Here is a 16,542-nt window from a genome sequence, read left to right as displayed (position 1 = left end):
GCACAACAGGATCAACTCAGAAGCTTTAAAAATACCAATGCTGCGTCCTACCCCTTCTCTCCAAGATTCTGATGTAACTGGTCCGGGATGCAGCCTGGGCATCAGGCTTTTTTTCTTTTAAATCTCTCCAGGTGATTATAATGTGCAGCCAAGGTTCAGAATAACTGCTCTGGAGTCTCAAATCTCGGCACAGAGGGCCCAGCTATCTCCCACAAACTCTTTAGGAGCAGAAAGGGCAGGAGATCCACCAGGCAGGCCTTGCTGGACATAGACACCACCCACTCCACCTCCACCCCCAAACCAGGATCAACCTTCGAAGGGCCATCGGTCTGAGACAGAATGCAGGGCCTCTGCCCAGCCCGAGCTAGGGCATACCAAATTCCCACACACTGGAGTCTGTACAATTGAGTTTAGTTATTTGATTACTTTGGGCATGTAAACAAAACGTGTTATTACACAAACCTGGGGTGGCAGACACCACAAAATGATTTACTTTGAGGGATCCGAATTACAAAAGCAAAAAAAAACAAAACAAAAACAAAAACCAAAAAACCAAAAAACCCAACCACACTGGAAACCCTTTTAACAATCTCTTTGAATGGAAAATGGAATCTGAATAAATGGGGATGCTTCTTCTGGGCTGCCAGATTTATTTCCCATTTCCCCTAGAAGGTCACCAAGAATAACTGTATTTTCTTGTGAGTCTGTCTTCTGTAAGGATGAAGCAAAACTTCTCAGTCTTCAGAACTCAGGCACTGTCTTTGGTCCTATGGTAGACCTAGAATCCAAACCTCCTTTATTTATTTTTTTTTTTTTAAAGATCTTATTTATTTATTCATGAGAGACACAGAGAGACAGGCAGAGACACAGGCAGAGAGAGAAGCAGGCTCCATGCAGGGAGCCCAAGGAGGGACTAGATCCCAGGTCCCAGGACCACGCCCTGGGTCAAAGGCAGGCGCTAAACAGCTGAGCCATCCAGGGATCCCCCGAGCCCTCCTTTAAAAAAAAAAAAAAAAAAAAAAAAAAAGTTTTTTTAAAGCTGTAGGAAAAGGAGGAGGGAGGGAAAGAGGTAGTCAAAATTTCTAAGTTTCCCTGTGGTGTTAACAAGACTAAACAAAATTTATGCTTTGAGATTAAACAGAACTTAGTGCCTCTATCTTTCGAACACACCAACCCATAGCCTGCGTGTGCAAAACAACCAGGCTCTGAAGTGAGAGAGAGTAGGATAGAACTACCAGCCTCCAGGCCTAGCAGCTGTGTGGCCTGAGGCCAGTTACTTGGCCTCTCCGAGACTCAATTTCTTTCTTTAGCTGTAACTGCAGGAATGCTTTGAAAATTAGAGAGCGTATGCAAAGCCCCTGGCCCAGGGTGGGCCTTCAATAACCAGTGGGCACTGCTATTATTCTTTGAACAATCCACACCCATTTGGGCTGAAGCCTGCTGCGCCCAACTTTTCATGGTCCTGAATCTTGGGAACTAGGGAACCACATTATACCAGTGCAGGAGGAGAATCTGTTTCTTTGTTTCACAAGCGAAGGAAAAGAGCAAGTGCAGTCAGGAGTTGGCCTGCCCCTGCATTCTGGGGTCAAATGGGCTGTTTAGCAACATGATTTGCTTTTACCTCCTGAGAGCGGCCCCATGGAAAAAGTCCCTCCAGGGACTACAGATGCCTAAGGAGCACTGTTGTTTCCGAGATCTTCCTGCGCTGTCTGGCCAAACGGCCCCCACCCCGCCCCCCTGCAAAAGACAGCTTCCCCTGCAGCCCCCACAGCAGGAGAGGGGCAGGACCGTTAACGAAGCGGGGGTGCCTGTCACACTTCTCCATAACCCCTGACGTGATGTGAAATTCTACAAGGTAGACCCTTTGAAATGCAAAATCTTCCAGAGTCCTTCAAATGTGTTTTTATTTTCTCGGGTTCCTAAGGCTGCTTTCAGACCCACCCATCAGCATTTCCCCTCTCAATCACCCACATTTAACAAAAAAAAAAAAAAAAAGAAGAAGAAGGAGAAGAAAAGGAGGAGGAGGAGGAGGAGGAGGTGGCTGAAGCAAAGACGTCTCTGTTTTTTGAAAAAGCTCAAGTATCTCCAGTTGATGCAAGGAAGAGAAAAAAAAAAAAAAAAATCTTGTCCTCAGCTCCAGCCTCCTTACATCCCTCCTCCAAGACACCCCAAAGCCAAGTTTCCCCTGCAAGATTTCCTCCGGTCCTGATCAGCCCAGCACTGACTCTGCCGCTGCTTAGGATCTCAGAGGGCTTTCCTAAATCAAGAATCCGGGTGCCCTCCGACCCGAGTTCAGGAAGGTTAGACAGGCACCACCAAAACCACAACCCGCAATTTTCGAAGCCCAAGCCTTGATCCAAAACTGTGTGCACAGGAGGTTTGGATTAAACATCAAAGAAGAAATTACCTTAAAACAAAGTTGTTTGGCAAAGAAAATTACTTCACCATAAGAAGAACCCTAGGGAACGGTAAATTGCTTTTGAATATAGACTTTTCAGTGGCGCGATCATTAATCATGTTAATGTAAACTGCGCTAAAACAAAAATTTTCTAAGCAAGTCTCCGGGCACATCAGCGTATCTAAGCCTGTGGGTTTGTTTCCAAAGCTCACATCCCAGCACGCAATGAAACTGCTGTTAATGGGGTCAGCTATTACAGTGCAGTCCCCGACCCTGGGCCATAATAAAGGTGACTCAGCCATGTAGAAAGAACCCTCGTAAAGTTAGGCAGGAAACAAACACAGAAATTAATCAGAGAAGGAGAGTCAATGATTTTGGAAAGTGTATTCACCGGGCAAGTTTAAACAGCAACTCTCCCTGGATGATCAGACATTTCAGAAAGGAGTTGAGGGAGGCCAGTCAACATTCCTTGCAGCACGCAAGTCCCTCAGCCAGGCCCTGTTTTGTAGGGTGGAGGACAGGGCAGCAGCTGGACAAGGCGAGGAGGAGCGTGGAGCCCAGCAGAGTTAAGCTGCGCTGAGCCCAGCCAGACCCGGCCATGTGCTTCATGTTGGCAACAAACCGGTTCTTTCAAGAGAGGAAGAGTCTGACAAAAAGGACAGCTGCAGTAAAGCAAGAAGCTAGGGGTAGGGGTGGGGTGGGGGAGGTGGAGACTTAAAAAAGCCCCAAGTTTAGGATTCTCCCCTCACAATAAAAAAAAAAAAAAGAAAGAAAGAAAAGAAATCACCTTCAGGGTTTGCAAGAGCTAGTTAATCTATTAACGTGTCCCCCTTGCTGGATCAATTAAAGAGAGAGCCCCTCCACATCTGGTTTCCATCTAAAACCGAAACTTGTATTATCAGCATATTACATAACAAATTACGCCTGCAGGTCTCTTTTATTACACATCAGAGAGGTGTGCGTGGTGGTGGTAATGATGGCAGTTGTGCTGGTCTGAGTATTTGCTTATTTCAGGCTTTTTTAAGGGCAAGAACAAAAAGTTTCCATAGGGTGTGCAGTTCAGGAAAGTCACACTTGCCCAGATAAAACATCAACTCAACAGTCCGCCAGTGGGTCCTGCACTCAGTCTTCAGGGCCCCCTGCAAGAAGCAGGGGCGGAGAAAGGCGTACTGCTTAAGAGCACTGCAAAGGTACACCTCCAGGCTGCTCCGAGGCGTCCTCTGCTGCCAGCTCCCAGGGTGTACAAGACTCTCTCCTCTCCAGTCTCCTGCAGGGGAAGAGAGCGGCAGGCTGGCCCTAACGGAGCTTCCAGCATGGGTCAGGCGTCTGCCCCGGAACCCGCTTAAAGGACACCCAGCCCATCAGGCTTCCACAGAGCCAGGGGAGAGCAAAGTAACCAACAGGGGGAACCGAGAAAGATGAAAGATGTGGAGAGAAAGAGCCTAAGAAATAACAACAGGGCTTCCCATAAAATGTCAATGAAGCAGAGCCGCTATGATGACAAGAAGGCATCTTCAAGCTCTTCCTAAAGGAACTTCATGAACTTCCAACACGCTACTACGTGCGCGACATACCCTAAATTGAAAACAGAAGGGAGAAACTGACTACAAACATTATCAATCACAATTGTGGAAGGCTCTACTTGTCCTGCCAGCCTTAGGAATTCAAGTCCACTTCTGCAACAACCAGTACTGCCAGCTTTTATTTAAAACTTGTCTTCAATGTTAAAATAATTGCACATCAAGATCACCTCCCGGGGTGGGGTGGTGGGGAGCGGGGGAGGGGGGGGGAATAGTGAGTCCCTGGCCAAAATGATTTGAACTGGTCTTAAAACCGCCTCCTTCTCTGGAGGGGCATGGGGGTGGGGGGTGGGGTGGGAACAGACCTGTCCCAAGCCTCTCCTTCCTTTTCTAGATCCTAGGAGCTAGAGCAGCATGCTCCTCCCTTTTGCAGGATGGCTGGCAGCATCCAGATCCTAGCCAAGTGCAGACACCGGGTCAAGGGCCACCAACCAGTCCTGAGCTCAAAAAAAAAAAAAAAAAAAGAAAAAGTCAAACCTTCTCAGACTAACACAGGCCTATCAATGGGGACAAATAGCTGTTTTCTGTTTATCTAGCTGTCCACAGCCTGGGGGTGGGAACGACGACAACACCCGACAACACCCAAACCCCACAGATCCGCCACTCAGTATCAAAACTGTAACTGAGACCAGTTACTGCTAAGTGGATAAATTAAAATGAAACTAAAAGTCTGGCCAGATCGGCAACAGGGAGTCTCACCGGGTCTACTAACTCCATTCCTCCCCCCAAGCGCTCCCGCCAGGGTGACATCCTTCGACCGAGCCCAGGGCCTGGAGCGGGCGGGATCCCCTCCCAGCCTGCGGGAAGCGCGGGGAACCCACATGCTGGTGTGTCATTTGGAGGCGGGCGAATGCGGAGGCGAGCGGCGCAAGACGCTCGCCGGCTTCCCAGGCCAATAAACAATGCCATTCCGGCTCCTGCTCCTGCAGCAGTCGATAGGAACAGCCCCTCGTCTCCGCCATCCAACAATTCAACAAACATTTGTTCCTGTTGAACCACCGTCGGCCCGGCCCCATCTGCGCCCGCGGCGGCAAGGCGAGGCGGCGGCAAGGCGAGGCGGCGGCGGCGGCCGGGCCCTGCCCCGGGGTCGGGGGCCCGGGGTGCAGCACCCCCGAGGGGCCGCCCGCCCGCCCGCCCGCCGCCGCCGCCGGGTCCGCGGGCTGCAGCGCACCGAAGGCTCGGAGTGTGGCCTATAGGAGGCGGAATCCCATTCATCAAACGCCGCAAAGCGCTGTTCTTTGTTCACCATCGGACCAAGTACAGTGCGTGCGAACGAGCCCGGCGGCCGGACGCGGGCAGCCCGGCCCCGGGGGGCTCCCGGGGCGACCGGCCCGAGCAGCAGAGCGCGCCCCGCCGCCGCCTCGCCGCCCCGGCCCGCGCCGCCAGCGTGGTCCCCCGGGACGCCCCGGGGAGCAACTCCGGGGAGCAACTCCGGGGGTCCTGCCCGCGCCTCGCCCCGCGCGCCCCGGCCCCGCCAGCAGGCACTCCCGGCGGGAAAGGAAGGGGAGGCGAGCAGCGCCCGTGCAGCGCGGCCCTGCGCGCCATGTGCGAAGCCGCGCCGGCGCCCCCCGCTCCGCCCGCCCCGCACCCCGCACCCCGCCCCCGCGGCCGCCCCGCCGGCCGCCCCCGCCCCGGGCCAGGCGCCCCCCCCCCACCCCGCCCCGGCCCGTCCAGGAGCCGCGGGGCCCGCCGCCGCGCGCCCGCATCCCGGGGGTGCCGGACGCAAACTTCCGCGAACAAAAGAGTTGTCTGCAAACGGTGCGGGAACTTCGGGGCGCCGGGGTCCCCGGGTCCCGGCGCGGGGGAGCGCGGAGCCCGCGGAGGCAGGACCGCGCCCCGCCGCGCCCCCGGCTGCGCTGACAAGTCTCGCGCCCGCCCCGGGCCGACGCTCAGCGCCCCGAGAAGCCGCCCGACCCCACGCGAAACCAGGCAGGGGGGAAGAAAAGAAAAGAAAAGAAAAAAAAAAAAAGGAAAGCGGCGACACTTCCAAGTAACAAAATGAGCATCCTGGCACGCAGGGCCAGCACGGCCGCCGGGGTCCCGCGCGCCGCCCGGTCGCTTACTGTGCGCGGCGGGGTCGCCTGGGGTCCGCGCTGCCGCCGCCGCCACCGCCGCCGCCGCCGCCGCCACCGCCACGGCCGCCGCGCACGCTCTCCCGCCGGCGCCGAGCGCTTTGTACCGAGCGGCTCCCCGGGAGGAGGAAATCGACTTGTCACTTCCTGAACTGTTCGCAACTCGTCCCTTTCACCGGCCCCGGCCGGGCCGCCCGCGCCCGCCGCGCCCGCCGCCGCCGTGGGGCCGGCCGCCCGCAAGGCGTGTGTCCGGGTCGGGCGCTCCGCCGGCGGCGTGGCGGGGCCCGGGCGGCCGCGGGGCTGGCGGCGGCGGCGGCGTGCAGGGGCCGGGCGTGCAGGGGCCGGGCGTGCAGGGCCGGCGTGCAGGGGCCGGGCGGCGGCGGCGGCGGCGGCGGGCGCGGGTGCAGTGCGCGCAGCCGCCGGTGGGCGGGGAGTGGGGGGGTCGCGGCGCGCCGCCGGCGGGGCTGGAGGCCGTCCTGCGAGCCGAGTCGAGCCGAGCCGAGCCGCGCCGCGCCGCCCGCCGCCCGCCCGCCGCCCGCCGAGCCCGCGCCTGCGAGGCCCCGGGACGCGGGAAGGGCACGCGGGAAGGGGCCCCGGGCCGGCCGGGCCGCGCCGCGCCGCACCGCCCGGGCCCGGAGCCAGGGGTCCCGCGGCCGCCCCCGCCCCCGCCCCCGCCCCCCGCAGGAGCCGGGGCACAAAACCCCGGGCCGGGCCGGGCCGCGTGGACTTCGGACGCCCAGCTTCCGGGTTGTGGGGTTTTGAGGTTTGTCGGCGGCGTGCCGGGCGGCAGCGAGGGGGGCTGTGCGAGCCTTGTCACACTTTGGGAAAATAAAGCGCTAGTTTCCCAACTAGAGGCGCTGGTCGAAATAAAGGAATGTGTACTTCAGAAGCCACATGCAAAATATATGCAACTGGTGAAGGAAGGATTTGTGGTTGCTAAGCAGACGCAGAGCATGTTTCGTTCTGTAACTTAGGATGTTGACTTAAGTTCAGGAATGTAACCCTGATAGAATAAGCAGAGTATTTTCATTGTACTGCTCACCTGGGGGAGGGGGATTGTTTCCCTTGTGAAGCGAAGCCCTAGATTTCCCATCACTCCGTCCTACCAGTGTATGTTATTTTATTGACCTTGTATCCAAAGAGATTTTTAAAGAGAAGGTTTTTTTCTTTTCTTTTTTTTTTTTTTAAAGAACTCCCCTATGCCTGTTTTGTGTTCTCCTTTGCCAAAAAAACAAAACACCTCATTACTTTACATGGATTGTGTCTGCGCCATTTGAATGGGTCTATTCATAAATCAGGAAACTTTTTCTGTTGCTTCTAGGAACATTTAATTGGTTTTAATCCAATGTTTCAATCCCAGTATCAAACATAAATGGACAATTAACTTCTTGAGCTTGTATGCACTTGGGAAACTATTATATTTCATGGCTGTTGCTGAAATATTTCAGTTTCTCATCACACTGGACCCATTCTTTTTCAGAAAACCATGAGCTAACATCTCCTTTCACACCAGCTACGGCTCACTCTAGTGATTTCTTCTGCAAGATTACGATGAACAACAATCAGGAGAAGGATGGGTGTCTATTCATTCAAGTAGATGATGTGGGATGTAACCAATTTGTCCTACAAAAACCAAAATGAGCTAATAAGCAGAATGCAAAGATACTGATATCCTTTTCCATAAACATTGCTTTAAAAGAATTTATCAAGGGCCAATTCTGAAAGGAACGAGAACCAAGCAAGGCTCCCTAAGTTAAACAAAGAAAGGCACAAGGGATAATTTGAGAATGCTCCTCCTATACCTTCCCTAATGCCATCTTATCACAGTGTCACCTCAGCCTTTGAGAGCTTTAAGAATAAAGTTTAATTTACTTTTTATTAGGAAGCCTAGAGTGACTCCTGCTGGCAAACATTCAGCTTATTCCTACAATTACTAGTTCATCGGGTCAAGGGAGAAAACAAAATGGGCGGGGGGGGGGGGGGGGGGGGGGGGCCACATCCAGAGCCTGGAGACAATTATCGCAATCATGATTCTTGTTGCTTTCAGGATGATTTTAGTCTCACAAAATTCCAAGGATTGTGGTTATGGCAAGCTCTTTGCTGCAACGCCTCCTTTCCAACCTAAAGCAGCCTGTTTTTCTGGTTCTGAGGCTTTCTTGCAAGTGCACAGAACTAAAATACCTGCTTAAGGAGCTGTGCTACTAACCAATGAATGGCTATTTCTCATGGACTTAATTTGAATCTCCAAAAGCTAAAAGATATATACATTAAGCCCTGTGTCAATTAACCTTCCATACTAAGTGGTTCTTCCCACATTATGCAGTAAGCCCTGTATATCCTAAACACCCCCACTTTTGGGGGCTATACTACATAGTCATTATTTTTTAAAAAAAGTCCTACCTGAAAGGTGGTATATTAGAGCTTTGCTCAAGTCAGAAGAGTAAATACAAGCTCAGTCGCATTCTGGATGTAAAGCAATGTAAGCTGCAATCGGGGGGTGGGGGGCTAAGCTGTCTACCTTTGTTCAATCCTTAAAGGTCAAAACCAAATTAAAAACAGATTTAGAGTACAACCAGGCAACTAAACACAAATTCATAAGCCAATTTAGGAATAAATACATAAATAATCCAAAAATGATCACTTGTAACTTTTCCATTATCACTGACCAACAACACTAACTTGGGTAAACACAAACACCTGGGAAATATAAAATGTAGGGGTTGCATACAGTCTCACTCTGAGACCAATATATGAAACCAGAGATAAAGCACTGTAATACTGGCTCTCCTGGCCCGGCTCAAAGCAGAAACACCAAATGGAGGAATGCCTGTGCGTATGGCACGAATCCCATCCACTCAAAACTGCCTAGGAGAATTTAAACTGAGTATCGCTCTATTCTAAAGAGTTCCCCTATTCCAAGCCTAAAGCTCTTAAGCAATAGGAGACAATAAGGGTGTATTTTATTAAGAAAGGGTGTAACCAACTATAACTTGTATCAACAAGCTAATCAAGTATTCACCTAAGCACATTTATGCAGAGGAGGGTAAAGGTTGGGTTTTGATATGTAGTAATGAGTGTCCTAGGTAGTTAGTGGGTGTTTTATTTTTGTGCCTTTAGAATCAAATTAATGTGATATTCAAGCAACAAGGAGCTAAGCTTTGAAGTCTAAGCAAGTACAGTCAATGTTGTTCAGTTTTACCCATCAAATCTATGTGTGCCTATGGCTGTAAAAAAGAGCTCCCCACTAAAAAAAGGATAAACTAGTTTATCTTTGAGAATAATATAGTATTCTTTTTAGAATGAAGTGAGTGAAACAAACATCAAACTTGTTATACATCGCACCCAACAGCACAGTATGCAGATGTGTGTATTAACCCCTTTATTCAGCTTCCAAAAGCCACTGCCTCTTTGTCACAACTGTTGTATTAAAAGCCAGTCATTCACATTTCACACTGTCCTTTCTAAATCTGAAAAGATCTTTTACAAAGCAGAACCTTTTAAAATTGCTTATAACAGATGATGGGAAGACAGACATCACCAAGTCCACCTGAAGCATTTTCAAAGAAACTGGCTACTGAAAGAAAACAAGTTAGCAAAATACATTTCTCTGGACAACATGTAAAGTTTTGGTTACAGATGAAAACCGAAAATCTGAATCTACCATCTCTTATGTAGATCTTATTCAGAAAAATGAGTTCTGTAATTGTCCCCAAATATATAAGCCATCTACAACTAACGACCCTACCTACATAACCATGTTATGACCCACTAATCCTTCTGTTCTTTTCTTTCTGTCCTTTTCATACTGTGTTCTGAAACCATTCCACTGATGAAAATGAACTATAGCCCTGGCTGGAATCTCTCTCATATAGGTAGACAGAGAGAGAGAGAGAGTTCTGTCCCACATCTAAACACACACCTTTTTAAAAGAGGTACTTTGGTTCCTGAAGACAAAGTTACTTTTTGATTCAAGAACGACATAAAACAAATTTATTTTCATTGAAAAATAACCATGCAGTGAATTTAATGATACCAATCTAACTCCTCTGATATAAAACGAGAGTTGAAAACAGCTCGAAGCGGAATGCCTATTGAAATCAGTGCACGTGACTCTGCACAGCTTTGTAACCGAACGTCTAGCACCATTGAGGTACGAAGCATGCCAGCTGGGACGGCATTGTGCACCACAAAGTGTGGGTTGTAAGCCTAAGTCCTGAGCACAAACCCTGGTTTCCAAGTTGGCAGGTGCTGAAAACACAGCAAATGTCACGCTTGCAACTCATGGATGGAAGAGCTCTGGGTAATGTAAGCTAAAAAGAACAGAGCAACAGTTAAAACTTATTTCAATTTGACATACATTTTTTTTTCTTTTTTTGGCAAGGTAATAGTAGCTATTGGTGTTATGTGCTACCAGAAAACACAAGCATGAAAAAACATATTGGAAAGTTTATGCATGATAAGTAAGCAAAAGTAAGTATAATGAAGGCTTTTCACTATCTATATTCAAAGTTACTGGCATATGCAAAACCTATCAAACCTATTTTACTATTTTAATAGTAACACTGAAAAGCGTAATTCATTCTTGACCTTTCCCTGATCTATTTATGATCTGAGCTGAAGTACTCTAATATCAATCACTATTAACATGGTTGGTCACCCATAACCTACATTGGCCTCAGTTACTCCACCAAATACATAGCTAAATACAAGTTACAGTATTTTCATACTGTTACACACTAAGTTTTACCTAGAATACATTTCAACAGCACACCCAGACTAAATGTTTATGCTATCACCTTCAAATGAAAACCATTTCCATTTTTTTCTTATATATCCTTTATTAGAATTTAGATATTGTATTTACAATATAAGCCCAAAATTTAACTTAATTTTTCTCTCCTGTCAACTATCTACCATATAAGTCACTGCCTCAAGAAAAATCTATTTTTAACTCATGCCTAGTGATATGCTCAAAGCTACTGCCATCCTGCCTATCCCCATAAAAATGAAACAGAGTGAATTTCATTTTCATTAGGGAAAAAGGAAACTGTGAAAATACATACAGTTTTTGATTTCACAGAGCCTGAATACCCAATCTAAAGACTTAATCCTTTGGATTTAAAATATCAAGAAGAAAAAAATCAGTCTCTGGCTCCAAAGAGTAAAACATCCCTGGGAGCAGTATGAAAAGAACATGTGCCTTCCAGAGTATATTAGCCTCTGAATTTCTTAACTTCCCTCAGCAGTTTGTCAACCTTCCATTTTAATCAAAAGCAAAGATGTTTTGTTTTATCGTATCCCTGAGGAACTAGCCTTGCCTATTTTGTATGCACATACCCTGCACCTGACCTGAAAGGGAGAACTGATATGAGAAGTTAGCTTGCTATTTTAAATACTACTTTACTCTTAACTTTCACAAAGAAACAAACAAAAAATTCTTGATCAAAACCAGGTCACTTACCCATTGTAGTACTGTTAAAGTACTTAACTTTAGTGAAGCTTTTATTACGTCTATCCTACAGACATATATTATCATACTGACCTCATTCTCTATAGAACCTTTTAAAAATATTTCAAAGATTTAAGCTCAAGAAAGTGACACTGCTCTGGCCAGCATTTCTCTAGTCACACTAAGCAGCCCAGGCATTGAAATATTCACCTACCCACCAATAAAAAGGTTAAATAAACAATTCTGAAAACCAAATGTTTTCTAGATGAGGACAATCAATTCACTGTACATTACAAACAATACAGTCAGTTCCAGTATAAACTAAGGTCAAATCAGATAAACTAAAGTATTATCCAACACCAAACTTTGAAATGTCACTGTGAATGGCACCGTTAACTCAACTTAAAACAAGGAAAATAAATATGACTCACTGATCAAAGAAATCAAATCTATATGATGCAAGGTGGAAATCAATGATAAAAATTTAGCCCACTGCTTCCTAGATACCCAGAAAGACCCAACTCCAACTCAGTTTTCATTAGTTGAGGGACCTGATCTTAGTTACCTTGTTTCATGTCACTGGAAATACTGCCTTAGCATGCAGACCTGTTGAGGGAAGGTGCACCGCGTCCTTAGCCGGTTCCAGTGCATCCACAGGAACATTTTTCCCACCAGACCTACTTTGATTACTAAATAATTACCACGTAAACAGATAATGATCTTAAACCTGAGTATTCTTAAGGAGTCCACTGAAACACATCGTAAAGAACATTCAGTGAAAATCTGGCATCCTATCCGGTCCTGTTTTCTTAGCTAAATAAAAAGGTGCTTCAGCACCAGCCCTATCTAGAGACTCCAGAAGGAGCTATACTCTTACTCACTTGTCTACCACTCCTCCTCTCTTCCCTCATCTAAACACTCTTGGAATACAGTTGAACTGAATACATTAATTCAGTGGTACTGAGGGGTAAAAGCTCAAACAAGTCCATACATCAGCTGCAACAGGAAGAAGGGTCCTTGGAGAAAAGCCTAGTTACTCGTGTGTGCTAGGAATTATGCTAAGCTGCTTCACACTGATTCTTCTCATTTAATATTCCTGATCCGGTGATACAGCAGGTCTCCATGACTGCTTCTCTCTCCATTACACCCAACTGCTTTGAAGAAAAGTTCTGAAGGGAAACCACGATTAAGTAGACAAGAGCCCATAGTTACAAGGCTTGAGAAGGGCAGACCACATACCACCTGCTCAAGCATGGGACTCTGTGTAGCATGAGAGAGTAGAATTCTCAGAACCCTGGGACTTTACACTTCTAAATGAGGTCATCTATGAGTAGGACTCCTTTGTGTTTCCTTAGGCCCAATCTTGATCTCTATCTTTCTATATGTAAAATTGAAGGAGACCAAACAATCAGACGTAAATTTCTGAGTTTCCTGAATAAAACATAGCTGTGGTCAAACAAATACAAACTGAATTATCAAAAATACATATCAAAGACAATCAATACCCAGATCTAAAGTTTACCAATGGATGTACAAAGATATCTTAGATGGAAAAATACATGATTTTTTCGCTCCAAATGTCTTATATGTACATATATTTCTCATACACATAGATACCTTGCTTTAAGAACTGTAAAGAGAGGGGATCCCTGGGTGGCTCCATGGTTTAGCACCTGTCTTCCGCCCAGGGCGTGATCCCGGAGTCCCGGGATCGAGTCCCACATCAGGCTCCCTGCATGGAGCCTGCTTCTCCTTCTGCCTGTGTCTCTGTCTCTCTCATGAATAAATAAATAAAATCTTTAAAAAAAGGCGGGGGGGGGGGAGCAGCCCAGGGTGGCTTACCGGTTTAGCCCCGCCTTTAGCCCAGGGTGTAGTCCTGGACACCCAGGACCGAGTCTCAGGTCAGGTTCCCTGCATGGAAAGGAGCCTGCTTCTCTCCCTCTGCCCATGTCTGTGCCTCTCTCTCTCTCTCTGTGTCTCTCATGAATAAATAAGTAAAATCTTTAAAAAAGAAAAAGAACTCTAAAGAGACCTAACAACCAATATTTAGCTAATTGGAGCATTTAAACTTCCTGTATATAGTGAAAATCTATTAAGCCCTTCTCTACATCTTAGATCAATTTCAGCAGATATTATGGACTGAATGTTTGTGTGCCCCCCCAAATTCACATGTTGAAGGCCTAACCCTCAATGTGATAATATCTGGAAGTAGAGCCTCTGGGAGGTAATCAGGGTTACATGAAGTCATGTGGATGGGGCTCTCCTGATGGACTCAGCACCCTTCTAAGAAGAGACACATGAGAGCCTGCTCCCACACTCTCTCTCCCTTGTAAGCATGCACAGGGAGGCCAGGTGAGCAGCCACCTACAAGCCAAGAGCAGAGGCCTCAGAATGAAGCCTGCCTTCCTCATACCTTGACCTTGGACTTTCCAGTCTCCAGACAGTGAAAAGTAAATTTCTGCTGTTTAAACCACCAGGTCAACGGCAACCCAAACTGACTAGAGGGGTAGAGGAGAACTTTAAATATCACCTACTGAACACCCTCATTTTACAGAAAGGAAAACTGAAGCCCAAAGAAGGAAAGCACCCTGCCTATATTACCATCATTTTTTCCTCCCAAATTTAGTATTTAAAAAAATAATCATTTCTCTTTAATATTTACTCTATTACTTAACAGCTTTTAAACTCTGTGTTACTATAAAATCAAAGGAACGAAAATAAATTTCAAGTTCAGAAAATAATCTGATACCGCCCATGACAAATTAAATCATTAATCAAATGGACTTAGTAACAAAATAATTCCTCTTACTTGTAGCTCTCTAATATCTTTACCATAGAGAGATTCCAAGAGGAAACCTCAGAACACCTAAAGCAAGAAACCTCTGGAAAAGATGGACTTATTTCATAGTGAAGTCCAGAATGTAGATTTCCCCTCATAGTTTAATCTGGTTAATTACTTTTTAATTAAATAATAACCATGACAGTTGGCACTTTCAACTACAAAGCCATATGGAATTCAGTCCTATCTCTTGAACAAACTATGTTATCCATTCTTTGACCCAACTGGTTCTTTTCAAGAAATCAGAGCTTTCCTTCTAGACGGTGAGGGTTTCCACGAGGAATAAACAGCTCTGATTTGTGTACCTTGCCTTTGATTGCTTCTCAAAAATCAACAAATATTACTCTCATTCTAAACAAGAGCATAAAAGCAGTTTCACTGAATCACAAATGGGCCTCAAAGGTCACATTTAAATAAGACAACATGCAGTTTTTCATTCACGATTTCAGACCTGTCTTCTAAAACTTGTACACAGCTCTTTAATTCAGCCCAGTATGTTCTATTAGATGCCATATTATGATTTTCCCCATTCAGACTCCAACTAGACTTCTTGTTGAGGACATGGAAGGAAAACTTAATTATTGCTGGTTCAGTGCATCTAAATTTATTTCATTACCAGAATCAACAGAGTAGGGGCTAGATGCTGTCGCAGAAAGGCAGACGGATATGGAATGTAAACTGCTCCTTCCTGTACTCTTTCCCCGCCCACCCCACCCCTCAAAGTTCCATGGTTGGAAAGCATCCTAACTTTTTTTTTTTTTTTTTTTTAAGCCAGGATGTACTAAAATTAGATGGGAACAAAGGACTGACATTTTCATACTAGAGGAGGGGTGACGAGAAAACGTGCACTGGCAGCACCCACTCTCTTCTACATTTAGCTCCCTCCCCCTGCGTATGCCCATCTTTGACAAGCAGCGTGGAGGGCCATAGCAGGAGAGCGGCGACCATCCCAACTGCACTTCTATTCTGCTATAGTCACGGAGAATAATAAACTGCTTCATCTCTGAGTATGTTAATGAAGGATGAGAAATACAGTTAATGGTCCCTTTGTCCAAATGGGGGGTATTTTCATACTTCTTCCTAAGCTTCTCATATAATATCCAGGATATGCTAATTGCTGGTTCATGTATACATTTTTTGGAATTTGGGGAAACAAATGTGTTAGATTTGCTTTTCTTAAAAAGCTTCTGGACAGCATGCACAATAAAGATCACTAACATACTTATTTTCTAACATACTTATTTTCTGATGCAGTAATAACACGTATTTTAAACAGAACAAAAGAATTTATCATTTCTTCAGAATGAACCACTTAAAAATGAAAAAAGTACATTTTGATTTCTTTCTATCTTCCTCTAATAAACTGGGCAAGTAATTTGCAAATGCTCTAAGGTCCAATTGATCTCATGGTGCTCAGTCTTTCTTACAATGGTATCAGCATGACAAAAGTACATTATGCCAGCCTCTACATACAGTTTTTGAAGTTCTACTCCATAAAAGCAGGATATCGATACATTCATGTCTTGCGAATTACTATCTTTTTAATTTGGTTTCCCTGGGCCTAAACTACAGGTCTACACAGTGACAGCTCAAAATTTAGTTAGAGAAGCCCTTTTAATGATCAGTCTAATGCACTGAGTTGTAAAGATTTTTAAAACTCAGTAAGTACTGACTCAAGCTCTCTTTTTTCCTGGTTACTGGAGCCCATCTTGACATCTAAGCTGGAAATGAATGATCCTTCAACAACACTCCAGGGATTTTGCTAAGGTCATATTCAATCATTCATTAGGCTTCTTACCCCTCGCTTTTCAGAGTTCTATTGTAGAGCTGGTTTTATTCAGCATTTATGTAGCCTGTGGGCTTGGGTATTTGTCTGCTTAATGTTGAGTTTCATTTCTATGCCCCTAACATAGGAATCCATCAATTGACCAAAGAATTTCAAACTATTCTTTTACTTTTCCAACAAATTGCATGGTGTGTATGAAGAATAAATTAGCATTAATTTTCTTCCATTAACTGTTAATAAAACATGCTCATGTGCTCCCCCTTCATCTAAGGACATCTCTGTTTCCAGCCTAACAGAGAAATGACAAGGGTTTCCTAATTTTTTCCCACTAAGCAATTGTCCTTCAACCTACCATGCTCCTGGTCTCCCACAATCAAACTCTAGGTCATGGGCAGCCTCCTTCCAGTGAAGTGTCCTA

General features: G+C 46.3%; 1 protein-coding gene across 5 annotated transcripts in view; it reads right to left on the bottom strand.

The window, feature by feature from the left end:
- The window catches only part of EEF1AKMT2 (EEF1A lysine methyltransferase 2), a 72,952-nt gene that overhangs the window by 29,170 nt on the left and 27,240 nt on the right, over positions 1–16,542 (bottom strand). Inside the window, exons 7-8 of one of the 5 annotated variants that reach the window (XR_012020444.1) lie at positions 4,284–4,415; positions 3,305–3,665 (exon numbers count right to left, since the gene is read on the bottom strand). The exons of 1 other annotated variant lie outside the window; for it this stretch is intronic. The gene's annotated coding sequence lies outside the window, so the exon portion shown is untranslated. Of the gene's footprint in view, positions 1–3,304; positions 3,666–4,283; positions 4,416–7,447; positions 7,674–9,414; positions 10,361–16,542 lie in introns of those variants that run through there. 3 more of the 5 variants (XR_012020445.1, XR_012020443.1, XR_012020442.1) reach the window with 3 other exon arrangements.

The sequence above is a fragment of the Canis lupus genome, chromosome 29 (genome assembly GCF_048164855.1).
Source record: "Canis lupus baileyi chromosome 29, mCanLup2.hap1, whole genome shotgun sequence".
NCBI lineage: Eukaryota > Metazoa > Chordata > Mammalia > Carnivora > Canidae > Canis > Canis lupus.
The sequence above is the reverse complement of the archived record's forward strand: the minus strand, read 5'-3'. Positions and strand labels throughout refer to the sequence as shown.